Source organism: Scardinius erythrophthalmus, assembly GCF_964197995.2.
Source record: "Scardinius erythrophthalmus genome assembly, chromosome: 4".
NCBI lineage: Eukaryota > Metazoa > Chordata > Actinopteri > Cypriniformes > Leuciscidae > Scardinius > Scardinius erythrophthalmus.
Genome location: NC_138224.1, coordinates 29555715 through 29572734, shown reverse-complemented (window position 1 = coordinate 29572734; position 17020 = coordinate 29555715). Strand labels below are relative to the sequence as shown.

The following is a 17020-nucleotide window of genomic DNA, read 5'->3' as shown; positions in this document are numbered from 1 at the left end:
CGGTTTGGTAGCCTGGCAAACCAGACCCACATCAAGATGTTGGGTCTGGGAACTCACCATTGGCAGGACTCAATCCGATGGGCGGGATAAACGGTTGTCTTTCAAATTCCCTCTGCACGCTAGGGCTGAACAATTTTGGAAAATAATCTAATTGCGATTTAGTTTTACCCATATTGCGATTGCGATTTAATATGCGATTATTTTTTAAGATCTTTTCTATTATTCAACAAAAACAAGCAATAAATCATTGTAAAATAGGGAAGGGAATCTTTAGGCAACTCATGAGCCGATCTCATTTCTTTCTTTAATTGATCTTATTAATAAAACTTAAAATATTTAATTACATAGGTATAAGTAGGCCTACTTATAATAATTACACATTAAAAAACTAAATTAATACAATTACATGTTAATAATTTTAACAAATATAGCTTCAAAACAAATAACAAAGAGGGGAAAAAATATTACAAGCAATAAACAAAGAGTGCTTTCAGTATTTAAGAGTAGGCTGTCTGAATGTTTTCATTTCTTTTGAAATTATAAGATGTGGTTTGTCCTGTCTGTTTAAGAACTTAAGATATAACTGACTGTGTCACATTAATTTCGCATCATAAAAGCATTTTGAGATGCAAGTACATTTAACCACGTAGACGGAGTCGCTCACAGCCGCATGCTCAAGCGCTCTTCGCAAAGCGCGCGTGAGTATTTGAAATTGAAAGCAGCTTCTGTCTGTGATTTTCATATTTTTAATATATAAGCCAACTGCATTCCAAGACATATGATGCCTTCGTAGAACATTTGTAAGTAAAATACTGGCTGGCGAGACTGACCGCTCGTATCTCATTTCTTGTGCTATGATGAAGCCCGCGAATGTCCTTGTAATTCGCTTTTTAATAAACTTTTCCGAACTTTATTAAAGATTATTTCTTGTAAGGTTTGAGTGGTGTCGTGTGTGTGTGTGTGTGTGTGTGTGTGTGTGTGTGTTTGTGACAAAGGAATTAGAAGCAAGCAGAATACGGTTGTTTATAAAGCACACGTAGCGTCATCACGTATCTGTGTTTAAAACTAAGCAGACATGAATCTGAAATTATCTTAATCGATACAGAATCGTTGGAGAGAATCTATAACACAATATCACATAAATTAAACATAAACTGTTATTTCCTGTAGCCTATGCCAGGCCTATATGCGTAGCATGCCAAGTTGATGATTCATCTGCAATACAGACTGGTTTACTCTCGCGTGTCACGTGACCAGACTGTAATCGCAGCTTTGCGGTTAAAAAAACGCATTTCATCATATTGCGATATTATCGCAAATGCAATTAATCGTTCAGCCCTACTGCACGCAATAGGATAGTGCTACAACCATCCAGAGCGTTTTCCCACCAGCGTAGCTAGTTGATAGATTAAACTTTTGCTGTATCTGTCATCATTTTGTTAAGCCCGCCCACCGACTCTATACACGATGTGATTGGCCTGACTAGAGTTTGGTTTTTCCAGCTCGAAAGTCAACGGAGAGTTGCTAGACTACACTGCCTGTAAAATAAAATTTGCTGCCGCTAGGGTGTGTCTAGATTTCTAGGCTAGCTGTTTGGGGGTTCCCCTGAGAAAAGTTTGATTTCTCTGATCTACATTATGTTCATTTTAAGACATTTGAACGCCAATAAATAGCTTTCAAAACCATGTCAGTGTGCAGTAGATTATTTGTCAACACATGCTCTCTCCGCAATTCCATCACTCTTTCTTTTTCTCTCAGGATCTGTCTCTTCCCCTCCTTTGTCTTTTTATTTTCGTGTCTGTGAAAACTGATATTTAGCCTGTTTTATTAATCATTTTCTTAGACAAGGTAATTTACTGAAGGCTATGAACACCAGGTAAATAAGTTTATTAAAGTCATTCATCTCCCACCTCCGGCGGAGCTTCAACCAGATCCCGAGGGAGGCTGGAGAGATTGAGTCCGAGTGGACCATGTTCTCCACCTCCATTGTCGAAGCGGCCGCTCGGAGCTGTGACCGTAAGGTCTCTGGTGCCTGTCGAGGCGGCAATCCCCGAACCCGGTGGTGGACACCGGAAGTAAGGGATGCCGTCAAGTTGAAGAAGGAGTCCTATCGGGCCTGGTTGGCTTGCGGGACTCCTGAGGCACCTGACGGGTACCGGCAGGCCAAGCGAACTGCAGCCCGGGTGGTTGTGGAGGCAAAAACTCTGGCCTGGGAGGAGTTCGGTGAGGCCATGGAGAAGGACTATCGGCTGGCCTCGAAGAGATTCTGGCAAACCGTCCGGCGCCTCAGGAGAGGGAAGCAGTGCCCTATCAACGCTGTTTACAGTAGAGGTGGGGAGCTGTTGACCTCAACTGGGGATGTCGTTGAACGGTGGAAGGAATACTTCGAGGATCTCCTCAATCCCGACGTCACGTCTTCCATTAAGGGAGCAGAGGCTGAGGGCTCAGAGGTGGACTCGTCCATCACCCGGGCTGAAGTCACCGAGGTAGTCAAGAAACTCCTCGGTGGCAAGGCACCGAGGGTGGATGAGATCCGCCCTGAGTACCTCAAGTCTCTGGATGTGGTGGGGCTGTCTTGGCTGACACGTCTCTGCAGCATCGCGTGGCGGTCGGGGACAGTGCCTCTGGGATGGCAGACCGGGGTGGTGGTCCCTCTTTTTAAGAAGGGGGACCGGAGAGTGTGTTCCAACTACAGGGGGATCACACTTCTCAGCCTCCCTGGGAAAGTCTATGCCAGGGTACTGGAGAGGAGAATACGGCCAATAGTAGAACCTCAGATTCAGGAGGAACAGTGTGGTTTTCGTCCGGGCCGTGGAACACTGGACCAGCTCTATACCCTCTACAGGGTGCTGGAGGGTTCATGGGAGTTTGCCCAACCAGTCCACATGTGCTTTGTGGATTTGGAGAAGGCATTCGACTGTGTCCCTCGCGGCGGCCTGTGGAGGGTGCTCCGGGAGTATGGGGTCCGGGGTCCTTTGCTAAGGGCTGTCCGGTCCCTGTACGACCGAAGCAGGAGCTTGGTTCGCATTGCCGGCAGTCAGTCAGACTTCTTCCCGGTGCATGTTGGACTCCGGCAGGGCTGCCCTTTGTCGCCGGTTCTGTTCATAATTTTTATGGACAGAATTTCTAGGCGCAGCCAGGGGCCGGAGGGTGTCAGGTTTGGTGATATCACGATTTCATCTCTGCTCTTTGCGGATGATGTTGTCGTGTTGGCCTCATCAAATCAGGACCTTCAGCATGCACTGGGACGGTTTGCAGCTGAGTGTGAAGCGGCTGGGATGAGAATCAGCACCTCCAAATCCGAGGCCATGGTCCTCAGTCGGAAAAGGGTGGTTTGCTCACTTCAGGTTGGTGGAGAGTTCCTGCCTCAAGTGGAGAAGTTTAAGTATCTTGGGGTTTTGTTCACGAGTGAGGGAAGGATGGAACGGGAGATTGACAGACGGATCGGTGCAGCTTCTGCAGTAATGCGGTCGATGTACCGATCTGTCGTGGTGAAGAAAGAGCTGAGCCGCAAAGCGAAGCTCTCGATTTACCGGTCAATCTACGTTCCTACTCTCACCTATGGTCATGAGCTTTGGGTCATGACCGAAAGGACAAGATCCCGGATACAGGCGGCCGAAATGAGCTTTCTCCGCAGGGTGGCTGGGCGATCCCTTAGAGATAGGGTGAGAAGCTCGGTCACTCGGGAGGAGCTCAGAGTAGAGCCGCTGCTCCTCCACATCGAGAGGGGTCAGCTGAGGTGGCTCGGGCATCTGTTTCGGATGCCTCCTGGACGACTTCCCGGGAAGGTGTTCCGGGCGCGTACCACTGGGAGGAGACCCCGGGGAAGACCTAGGTCACGCTGGAGAGACTATGTCTCCCGGCTGGCCTTGGAACGCCTCGGTGTCCCCCCCGGAAGAGCTGGAGGAAGTGTCCGGGGAGAGGGAAGTCTGGGCATCTCTGCTTAGACTGCTGCCCCCGCGACCCGGCCCCGGATAAGCGGAGGAAGATGGATGGATGGATGGATGGAAGTCATTCATAATATGTATACATTCATTAACTTATGCCAATCTGATAAAATCAGCTTCTTTATGTCTCTTGTCCCCTCATATTAACAGTTACCAATTATTACATTACATGAATCACGTAAATTTTAAGCCTATTTTAATTTAAAATGGTCAAATTAGACAAAATTGTATAAGTGTCACGAAACAGGGGAATTAAGGAAGGCAGGCAGAGGATCCAAGTGCAATTGAGTTGAGCACGGTTGATAAGGCTAAACTTAAACACAGAGCACAGAGAGGTTAGGTCTCAGATGTCATGTCAAAACAGGCAGGGAGCTTAATGGCGTCTTTGCTGGTCATAAAGGAACTGCAAAGTGTTGGTCATTTCTGGGTAGACAGGAAGTTCATAAATAACCTCTGAGGTCGCGTCGAGGCAGACAAGCAGATCTTGAACGACCTCTGCGGTCGTGTCGGTGTAAACAGGTAGTTCAGAAATGACCTCTGTGGTTGTCGAGGTAGACAGAAAGTTCATGGATGACCTCAGAGGTCATATCAGGGCAAACAAGAAACACGGGAACAACCTCTGTGGTCATATCTGGGCAGGCAGAGAATTCTTTAAAGACCTCCATGGTTATACAGAGCAGACAGAGTTCATTGGTCGTAACATGGCAGACAGGGAGCTCTGGGGCTGAAGCTGGCTCTGGAGCACACTAATGGGCTGAAGCGGGTTCACAGGCTGAACTTGCAAGTTGTCTCAGTGAGCGCGACATGTATGGAATTTGGGCCAAATGACTCGAAAGTCATACTCAAACCAAGGCACGGGTACGTTCCTAAATCCCTCAACACACCGTTTAGGGCTCAGGTCATTTCCCTGTCAGCCCTGCCGATCTATAATGAGGAAAAGGATGCGAGCTTCCTTTGCCCGGTCAGGGCATTAAGGGCTTATGTGTCTCGCTCGACTGTCTTCAGTCAGACAGAGCAGCTCTTTGTTTCGTTCAGCGGACGTTCTAAGGGACTAGCTGCGTCGAAACAGAGTCTATCCAGGTGGATAGTTGACGCTATAGTGCTTGCTTACTCTTCTAAGGGCCTGCAGTGCCCTTTGGGTGTCAGAGCGCACTCCACGAGAGGCATGGCCTCGTCGTGGGCTTGGTCTAGTGGGATTGCCTTGCAGGATATCTGTATGGCGGCAGGCTGGGCCTCCCCGTCTACATTTATAAGGTTTTATAACCTAGAGGTTCCCGCTTTGCAGGCTAAGCTGCTTTCTGTCTAGTAAATCAGTAGTGTCTGCCCCGATGCTATCGGCCCAGAATACTGAAACTGCTTGAGCGTCGCTCGCTGAACGATTAAATAACTCTATGGGCAGGGTATAAGACCCATAATATTCTTCAGACCAGGCTGAGTTTTTTGCCCTGACTGTGTGGAACACTGTTTATATGATTAGCTCCTTATAGAATGCTGCTTATTACGGGAATGATGCTATTCTAGCCCCTCTTCCCGGACTCTCTGCGAGTCCCTGGTGATTATGCACTATATGAGCCCCGGGCACCTGCCCTTCGGACTTTGGTGACAGATCTCAGCACGCACAGCGTTTTACACTGTGTTCCCCTAGCGTAAGATATTACGCAGTACGAGAGACCTTTCGTAAGAGAATGTACTCCGTTACTAACGTAACCTCGGTTCTCTCTAGAAGAGGGAACGAGTACTGCGTATCTTTGCCATGCCTGCAACACGCTCTGGTTCGCTTCGGCGATGAAAAAACAGATTCTATCAGCCTGTCGAGCTGTATTTATAGGCCCAAGCCACGTCCGTTTCGGCGGGAGGGGCACGAGGGGCCTCTCTCGATAGGATGCTGCAGTTGCCGCAGGGCAGCCAATGGGCGCGCAAGCCGTCCAGCATGCTGCTGCAACACGTTTTACATTATTTCAAAATTAAGGATAATTTGGTTAGCATGTCAGCCTTGACTAACTTATTGGAAGAACACAGAGCCGCTCTTTCTTCCGATTTCAAAACCGCTTTGACATCCTTAGAGGCAAAACTTGACCTCGTCCAGGCTGCGGTGTCGGACACTGGACCACGAATAACATCACTGGAATCCAATGCAGACCTCCTCAGCGAGCGAATTCACTCTCTGGAAGCGGTGTGCGCCGATCCTCAGCGCGCTCAATATCGAGGGGTAATGGCAGAGCTTTACAGTCTTGGATTTAAGCCATCTCTTCTTTTCCCCGCAAGGCTGTGGATCCTGACTAAGGAAGGTGAGAAAAAGATGCTTGCATCGGTGGATGAGGCCAAGGAGTTTTTGACGGCGCACCGTAACGTTAGTGCCTCGACAGCCGTTCAATAAACTTGAACGGTGGGGGTTATGACTTTATTTACTTTTTATGTCACGAGGGAGCTGTACAACATTTACTTAACTACGCCAGATTTTCCTGAGCTCTCTGACATTATAAACGGTTTACTGTTCATTGAAAGTGTTTTACATCATGCAGTCATTTCTACGTTTCTAATGACTGATTGGTGCTGCGGTATTTGATCTGATACCATCGTTGAATTAAATTTGTTGTATGATGTATATCTCGTTTATTTTATTTTTTGGTGCAATCACAAATGCTGCTTGCAAGATTTTGATTGCAATTTTTGTCTACTTTAGGGGAAATTTTTTATTTTATTTTTTATTTTTTTACATTCTCATTTATTTTGATTTGCCCTGTGATCATTACATTGGTCAAATGTTTAAGTATGATCCAAGGATCGTTATGCCATTGGTCTGCTTGTATGTTAAGCGCACTATTTGATACTGTAGTGTTATCTAGGCCTAGGGCTATGTGTTGTATAATGAGGATACTTTGTTTTAAGGGATTGAGGATTATATAAGGTAAGGCGAAATAAGGAAGTGTTCAGAACACTTAGTTCTTGTTCTAGGGGGGTAGTTTTGCTGTTATTGTAATGTTCTTTGAGGGTTGGGTTGATTATGTGGGTGGGTTGGGTTTCTGTATGGGATGGCGTCGTGCTGACCTTACGACTTTTATGTTTGCTGTTCCTTTGTTGATGTTATGTTATTTAACTTTTTGTAATTCTTTTATTTTCATTCTCCGATCACAGACTTCTGATAGATACTCTAATGGGTAGAGAGTTGAGATTTTTGAGTTGGAACGTCAAGGGCCTAAACCATCCAGTTAAGAGAAACAGAGTTCTTGCTCATCTTCGACAGCTCAAAGCAGAGGTTGCTTTCTTGCAAGAAACCCATTTACGCATCGCAGATCAAAATCACCTCAATCGTGGTTGGAAGGGGCAGATTTTTCATTCTTCTTTCCAGGCAAGGGCAAGAGGTGTGGCTATTTTGATTAATACGAATGTACCCTTTGTACCAAATGATATTATATCAGATAAGAATGGTCGTTATATAGTTGTTGTAGGCACCCTATGCAATAAGAATGTAACTTTAGCTAACTTTTATGCTCCTAATTTTGATGATGTCAGTTTTTTTAAACATACTCTATCACTTATTCCTGATCTTAACTCGCATTCTCTTATACTTGGGGGAGACTTTAATTGTTGCCTTGACCCAGTGCTGGACCGTTCATCATCTAGACCATGCGCTGCAAACAAATCCTCCATTTTTCTAAATAATTATTTTTCTTAATATGGTATTTCGGATGTATGGCGGCGTTTGTACCCGAAAAAAATGCTTAATGTGGTATACTCTCAGCATCAGGCCATTCCAGAATGTGTTGTTTCTTTAGACGCAGAGAAGGCGTTCGACAGGGTTGAGTGGGAGTACCTTTTTTTGGTTTTAGAAAAATTTGGATTTGGCCCAGTCTTTCTCTCTTGGATTAAATTACTTTATAGTGCTCCCTCCGCAGTAGTCCTAAGCAATGGTCTGTACTCTAGGCCATTTAACTTGCATCGCGGAACTCGACAGGGTTGTCCGCTAAGCCCACTACTATTTGCTTTAGCTATTGAGCCTTTAGCAATCGCCCTACGCCAGAGTCAGCAGATCACTGGAATTACCCGTGGTGAGAGGTAACTCTTTATGCAGACGATCTACTTTTTATATCAAACCCACAAACCTCTTGACCCGCAGCTCTATCTTTGCTTGAGAATTTTGGTCGGTTTTCTGGCTACAGGCTTAATCTGCACAAGAGTGAACTTTTTCCAATTAACAAGCTAGATACACAATTACAGTATTCCAACATACCACTGAAACTAGTCAAAAATAAGCTCACTTATCTTGGGGTCTGTATCACTCGCCATCATAAGCATATTTTTAAACATAATTTTGGCATGCTTCTTGAACGGATTAAGAAAGATCTTTCTAAATGGTCACCTTTAAAGATTTCCCTCATTTGGCGCATTAATTCCATTAAAATGGTGGTGCTTCCTAAATTTCTTTATCTCTTTCAGTGTTTACCTTTATTTCTTCTCCTGTCTTTTTTTAAATCTTTTATCTCTTCTTTCATTTGGAATGGTAAGCACCCTCGTCTACGCAAAGCATTCCTTCAGAGGCCTAGATGCAATGGTGGTATGTCCTTACCTAATTTTAAGTTTTACTACTGGGCAGCTAACATACGAAATACACTTTACTGGTGGCATTATCACCTTTTGCCCAATAGACCGTCCTGGGTGGACATGGAAATAAATGCTTACAGCATTTTTCCCTTCCAGCACTTCTTGCATCTAATTTACAGTTGACTTCTTATACTTCTGTCGATTGCCCAGTGGTAAAACACTCGTTGAGGATTTGGATCCAATTCAGGAAATCATTTGGTTTTAGGGATCCCTCTCTTCTTAGCCCTGTGTTCCGTAATCATTTTTTTCCACCTTCGATGCAGGATGGTTCATTCAAGAGTTTGTCTCACAAGGGGATAAAATGTTTCAAAGATTTATTTGTGAATAATGTATTTGCTTCTTTTGAGCAATTGGTATTACGTTTTGGTCCTACCAAGTCAGATTTTTTTAGATTCTTGCAAGCAAGACATTACGTTAAGTCACTTGTACCAGACTTCCCAACGATGCCTTCTGAAAATCCTTTGGATAGGTTTCTTTCATGTAACGTAATAGCTAAAGGCTCAATTGCTATTATTTATAATTTAATGGTAAATCCGGCATGTTCATCCCTGGATAGCATTAAAAGAGCTTGGGAGGAAGACCTTGATAGACCACTCTCCGAAGACACATGGAACTGTGTTCTTAAACAAGTCCACTCATCATCAATATGTGCTCGGCATTCGCTTATACAGTTTAAAGTAGTACACAGAGCTCATATATCTAAAGTTAAACTAGCTCAAATGTTTCCTGGTACTAACCCTATGTGTAATAGATGTCAATGTGCTGAGAGAACGTTAATTCACATGTTCTGGACATGCCCCAATTTAGAGCATTACTGGCGATCCATATTTCTCACCCTTTCTGCAGTCCTTCAGTATAGATTAGAGCCAGTACCTTGCTTTCTCTTCCCTGATCGCACGTAGAGCAATATTATTAAAATGGAAAGACCCCTTGCCACCCACTCACACTCAGTGGATTAAAGATATGATGTCTTGTCTCTGCCTCGAAAAAATTAGGTATTCGCTAAGAGGATCGGAAAAACAATTTTTTAAGTTGTGGCCCTCTTTTATTGAATATGTTGATAAGTCTGTTTAAATAATGCCACTACTATGGACACTTTTTTATTTTTTATTATTATTATTATTATTATGTATGTGTGTATGTGTATATGTGTGTGTATATATATATATATGTGTGTATGTGTATATATATGTATGTGTGTGTGTATGTGTATATGTATGTGTGTATGTGTATATGTATGTATGTATGTATATATATATGTATATATATATGTATATATATATTTTTTTTTATTATTATTATTATTTTTATGTATGTATGTATTTATATTTGGTTGGAGGTTAATGTTTGTTAGTATGTTTGTATGTATACTTGGTTTTTACAATTCCATTTTGTTTTAATGGACAGTATGGATGCTATTCTAAGGGGTTGGGGATTGGGAATGTGATTTATATTGTTAAAAACAATAAAAACAAACTTTGAACGAAAATTAAGGATAATTTTTGGCTTCAATATCTCGCAGAAAAGAGATTTTCCCCTAGCATAAGATATTACGCAGTACTCGTTCCCTCTTCTAGAGAGAACCGAGGTTACGTTAGTAAACGAGTACGATTTCAGAAAGCAAAGATATTGGAGGAAAGGAAGGCAATTCTATCAATGTCACAATTTGCAATTCAGTCAACCATAAATGTTCTCTTTTTCAAGGTGATGAAGTAAACAATAATGAGAGAAGTGAAGAAGAAGAAAATGAATCTGAGAATGATGATGGTGAGGATGTCCCTCAGCAACCAAGGTGGAAAACCAGCCATGATTCTAGTTTCCCTGCATACCCTGATTGGCAAGGCAGCCTTCCACAAGCTGATGACATCTTATCCCCTGATCAATACTTTAAAACGGGGTCTCCAGTGTTTTTAAAAAGAAAGCTACCACTGTTTGATGTGTGTATATGGACTGACAAAAAACGTTTTAGTCAAATGAATTACTTGTTACTTGTTAAGACATATCTGAAGTGGCCAAATGCCATAATGAAATATTTGAAAAGAGTGCCAGTTCCCTCTTGATTTTCCTAATAAATGTTAAGACAATATGAAATTTTTCTCTGTGATTTACTACCTATTAGAGTTGAGCCGGATACTCGGCTGAAACGAGTATCCGGTACGGATAAAGCACTTTTGTCGAGTACGAGTATTATACAAGTAATACGAGTCAATATCTGTGCTCGGATTTTTTTTTTTTAAAGTTAAGTTGAGATTAGGGCTGGGCGATATATCGATATAAAGAATATATACATTTAAACGCGATATGGAATTAGACCATATCGCATATATCGATATGGTTCAAATTTGCGCTGTGATCCTTGCTCCAAGCAGAGCTGACCCGGAGCTCTCTGCACTGCTCCCCGCGCCCCTCCTTTTCCACTTTGCGTGCGTGTTTAGAGCATGTTATGTTATAACATGAAATAAAGTCTTTCACCTCAGAAAAAACTGACTTTCTTGTCCTGTCAGCCGTTATAGGGTGATATCAGGTAAAATGGGCCATCAGGTAAAATGGGCAATTTAAGGTTTGTGAGTCCCATCCCCTCTGGAATTTAGTGCCAATGACTGCAAAGGATTTCAAACTGTTGTCATAACTGTGCTTAACAAGTAACAGGTGATTTGATTGGTTTATGGTTGCCATGGTGGGCGGGGCAATCATTCTAATCAAGACTGCACCAGAAAGCTGCATGGTAAGTAGTCTGGCATACCAAATGTGACTAAACTATTATAAGGATGATAAATCTATAAATAAAAAAAACATGCACATAAAAAAATATGCATAATATCTGTCTTGATGGCATCAATCAGAAATAATGTTGTTAGTTTGGTATCTGAACATATTTTTTGATAAGGAGATGATTTTCTTGGTAGCCCAATTTACCTTAACCCACTAAGGTAAAATGGGCTACATGGTTTCAGCTAAAATGGGCCATTATCTCTGTCACTCACAAACACATACGCGTGTGTGTGTGTGTGTGTGTGTGTAAATGTTTTATTACACAATTTTTTTATATATTTAAATTGATAATAGCCTATATTATTTATAAAAATTTATAAATGTAGTGCATGTTACATTCACACACACACACTCACTATGACCCCCCCCCCCCCCAAGAGTAATAATGGTAATAGATGGTAATAGATACTTTATTTACAGTGAGTATGGCAAATGAGAAGGAAGCGAGTGGAGATGAGAGAGGGAGAAGGAAAGAGAGAGGAAGTGAGAGGATGAGGAAGGATGAGAGAGGGAGAAGGAAAGAGAGAGGAAGTGAGAGGACAAGAAAAGATGAGAGAGGAGACAAGCAGAGGAGACAGAAAAAGAGAAAAGAAAGGAGCAAGGACCAGAAAGGAAAGAATACAAACATAAAACAGGGAGAGAAAGGAAGACCAAAAAACTACAATCTGTGGAAAGAGGAGAGGATGAAGGGGGCCTTAGATGAATACAGGGATGGAGTGAAGAAAGGAATTACAGTGAGTGTGCACCTCTTATCACGAGCATGGGGTGTGCCGCGATCCACACTGCAAAGACGCATCAGTGCAAAGGTGACTGGCTGTGAACATGCGTCAGGGCGGAAGCCCTACCTTCCAGAAGAGGCGGAAAGGGAGCTTGCTACCACCCTCAAGACCTTGGCGCAGAGGGGGTTTCCCTACACAAAACGTGATGTCCAGCAAGTGGCCTTTGATTTCGCAGCCAAAAACAACATATCTGGTTTCTCCAAGACAGCAGGGAGGGCCGGATATTACTGGTTTCAGAACTTTCTAAAGCGCAACCCAGAGCTTGGGATGCGCAAGCCAGAGGTCCTGTCTGCAGCATGGGCTGCTGGACTCAACAAAGAGGTGGTTAGCCAGTGGTTTAATCAATATGAGAGCCTTTTGATCAAGCTGGGTATCGACGGCACACCGTCACATATATGGAACTGTGACGAGTCTGGGCTTCAGGATCAGTTCAGTTCAACACAGGTCATTGGACAGGTTGGCCAGCCATGTGTGGAGGTGTGTGCCGGAGAAAAAGGGGAGACAACGACTTGTCTGGCAGCGTTCAATGCAGAAGGCACATACAGTCGAAAAATGATTATTTTTAAGGGGAAGCGTGTTCGTTCTGAGTGGTTACAGGGATGCCCAGAGAACACCAGTGTAAGGTGTTCAGACAATGGCTGGATTACCTCTGACCTCTTTCTGGAGTGGGGTCAATTGTTCATTCAGTCCCTCCCTAGGGATGACCCCAGGCCTCACCTTCTCCTCCTTGACGGCCACAGTAGCCACGTCTATAACCTGGAGTTTATTAAGCTACTGAAGAGCAAGAATGTGCACATCATGTGCTACCCTGCCCACACAACTCATGCGCTGCAACCAGCGGACAAGGCCCTCTTCAAGAGTCTAAAACACCACTGGGACCAGGAAGGGAGGAAGTGGACGAGGATGATGGCTGGACAGAAGCTGTCAAGGATGGAGTTCTTTGCGGTGTTCAGCAGGGCTTGGGCAAAGGCTGCCACTATTGAAAATGCCCAGGCAGGGTTCCGGGGAACAGGGATGTTCCCTCTCAATAAAGATATTCTCCCTGAGACTGCTTTTGCCCCCAGCAAGACCACCGAAAGAGTGCTACCATCCACTCTCCCAACCCCGCCCACAAGGCCGCAGTCTCTCCCAACCCCGCCCACAAGGCCGCAGAGTCTCTTACCCCCGCCCACTGGACCATGGTCACCCCTGCTGAACTTGACCCACTCTGCCCACCAGCCATCAGCCCTGCTCTCTGGACATCAACCCTCCCACCCGCCAGCCAGACCTCAGTCCTCTGCTTCTCTGACACCTTTGCTACCTGTGGAACCACTGTACTTTTTCCCAGAAGATGAGAAGGTGGTGTGTGAAGAGGTTGTGTTGGAGGATGTACTTGAAGATAATGACCTCTTCAACCAGTTCACACCCCAGAAAGAAACCCACTCCCAGGATGAGGGACCTTCCACCTCCACAGTAAGATATATTTTATACTACTTTCAAACTAAGGCTATATGACATGTTACACATGCATGCTCACGCAAACATACGTGCACGCACACACATGCACGCACGCACACACACACACACACACACACACACACACACACACACACACACACACACACACAGAATTTAGTCCCTTATATAAAATGTAGGCAAGACCAAATAATTATTTTATTTCTTGCAATAACATAGGTTCTTTGTTACTTTCTTTCTGTTCAGTCTGTGAGATCGGTCACATTCACTGACTTGATCTCAATACCGCAAAGGGAGAGGGCCATCAGAAAAAGAGTGAAGCCACCATCATACAACCTATCATCTGAGCAGCACATTGAATACATATTTAAAAAAAAGTCATCCAGCAAGAATCCAACCAAGGCAGCCAGCAAGTACTCAGGCAGAAAGCAAACAAAGGGGGGGAAAAAGGAGGGAAAATCACCTTGCAAAGTCTGCAAAAACCACTATGGTGACCCAGATGACCCTAAGGCTACTGAGGAATGGGTCAAATGTGAACCATGTTCTGCATGGTTTCATGAGAGCTGTGGTGAAGAAAACGGAATATGTGATGACGATGGTTTCATCTGCAAAGATTGTCTTTGAAAAATCTTTTCATCACACACACACACACACACACACACACACACACACACACACACCCCAATTATCAATTTTGAATGAGATTTTTTTTTATTTGTACATTTTGTTCTAAATGTGTTCACACACACACACACACACACACACACACACACACACACACACATCAGTTCACTGATCTATATATGCTGTTCCAAAATTACTTTGTTTAATTGCAATTGCAATTTGAATATGGGTTTGACTTTGCACCCAAAATGTTTTTTTTTTTTAATAGCACAATATTAATATGTTTGTTTAATACAGTTTAAATGTTATGTGGCTGTATAAGAAATTGTGTTTTAAAATTAAATTTAAATTGTAAATAAATATTTCCCTTTGTAGTTTGACTGGCCCATTTTACCTGAAACTGCTCATGCAAAAAAAGTTGGCACAGCTAATGTTTCAAGAACTGTAGGGCATAAATAATTATATTTTATTACATAATTTTAGCACAAAATTATCAAAAACAGCCATTATTAATCATAAAAACACACATGGAAAAGACATATATGGTATTGTATTATTGTCCCAAACGATTTACCAAAAAGTGGCCCAATTTAGCTGATATCACCCTACTGTAGTCGTAGCGCACACTCAATTGCACGCGCAAATGCGGCGGCGCGCGCTGTGTATCGCCTCACTGTATATAAAGTGCAAAAGAAACTACGAGCATGCAACGCCGTTACGTTGTAAATTACACGAAATAAAAGTAATGCAGGTATGATTTTCATTCTATTCACCAGGAGCAGTTTCCATGTTTCATTAACAGTTCTTGTTAGTATTATGTATTCACCATGGTAACTGTCGTTTCCATATTAACCACAAAATGCCACTATTTTTCTTTGTGTTATTTTTTTATATTTTTAAATGACTGTGGTGGCTCATACCAACATTGTATTAACAAAAACTAGTTTGGGACTGCTATTTAATACCTTTAGCATAGGCCTAATGTTTATTAGTACTAGTCTTTACTATTAGTCATTCTTACAATTTATGTTAAGTGAAGGGTGACAGTACTTGTGTGTGTTAACAAATTTTGAAAAAAAATAAAACATGAAAAATAAAAAATATCGGGATATATATATCGTATATCGAAATTCAGCCTAAATCTATCGGGATATGACTTTTGGTCCATATCACCCAGCCCTAGTTGAGATGAAAACTCTTGTTCATTACATTTTACTTCATAATTGCAACCGCATGTGTTGTATTCATTGTTGCAAAACTTGTTCTGTAGTTTGTTTGTTATCGTGATCAAAACCATTGATCTGAAGCTCAATGCTGATGCTGTCATGTAAATAGTTTTCTAATCAGCAATAAATATAACAATTTCTGATCAACCCATATCAATTGCATGCTTAAAATAACATACTGGTTAAAGCCCCGCCCATTTCAAGACAACCCGACCCACTTCCGGATTAAATCCCGCCCACTTCCGGGTTAGGCCCCGCCCAGTCCGAGTACAGATACAGATGCAGATAATTCATATGGTTAACAGATACAGATACAGATACAGATAATGCTGTACTCGCTCATCCCTACTACCTATACTGCATATCGTTGCCCTGCGGCAACAAAATAAAATCAGGGGGAGGTTGATTTTTAATTTTTATTTACTTTGTTAATCTGTTATCTTAAATCTTCCAGAAAATAAGATTACATTTTTTTTTTAAGTGCAAAAACATAATTCATGCATTAGAGGGTTAAGACATTTATAGGCCTCACAACCCCTTTATTCAATGTGAGAGGGCTTCTAGTCACTGAGATAAAAACAACTCCTTATATGGTACTCAGTTATCTGCAGCTGTGACAATGATCCAAGGCTGTGTTTAGCCTGTTCAAGGCTAAACACAAAATAAATTTATCACAGATAGCTGGTTTCCTTTATGTTTGACAAAAATGTCTTATATGGTTTGCTATGTTCAAAAATGTCTTATATGGTTTGCTACTTGCTATGTTAAAATTGTCCACTACACTCCCCCTTTTGATTACATATAATCATACAAAAAAAGGCAAGTTTATACATTTCTCAATCCATACATTAGGTCATGTAAATTCACTAGGATTTAATACATACCATCATTATCAACCAACTGAACCCATTAATGATGTTGAATAATTTATTCACCCTTTTCGGGAAATTCATCCACTTCTCCTAAAATACTTTACCCTGACTTAATGGATTCAGTCTAGCTATAAAATATTCTACAACCTAACAACGACATTTAGGTGGTAAAACCTTTACCACCTAAATGTCAACCTACCTCAGTTTCTTTGTGGTAAGCCTTCATATGCTGCTTGAGGTTTGTTGTATTCTTTCTAGAAAATTTGTTCACATTGCTTTCCTTCAGATTTAAAAAGGAATGTTTTAGTTTAGCCTACACTTTTATAAAGAAAATGGACCCAAATTTCAGATCTTCTTTTTCTCCTAAGAAAAACTTTTGCTGTCATTGTTTAACGAATGTTAGCATTGTTAATTATTTGAAAGGTACTGCCCACCATGCTTGTGATATGCCACGCACTGCACAAGAAAAAAAATTAGTTAATTTGTTTTTAGATTTTAATTGAAATAGAAAAATTATAAAACTGCACCTGTTTTGTTTAAAAAAATAAATATATTTTTTAAGATATAGAGAAAAGAAAAACAAGAATTTAGCATTATCTCTGCATGTGCTCTGCAGATACTGCAGCCATATCACCCTGTAGCCCAAGACTGGTTGCCCACTGAAGCTAAGCAGGGTTGAGCCTGGTTAGTACTTGGATGGGAGACCTAGTGCGTTTTCACACCTGAAAGTCCGAACCAAAGTT

The 17020-nt window shown here is 42.3% G+C and overlaps 1 long non-coding RNA gene across 1 annotated transcript in view; it reads left to right on the top strand.

Moving 5' to 3' along the window:
* The window catches only part of LOC308690179, a 1067189-nt gene that overhangs the window by 843734 nt on the left and 206435 nt on the right, over window positions 1-17020 (top strand). The window lies entirely within an intron of this gene.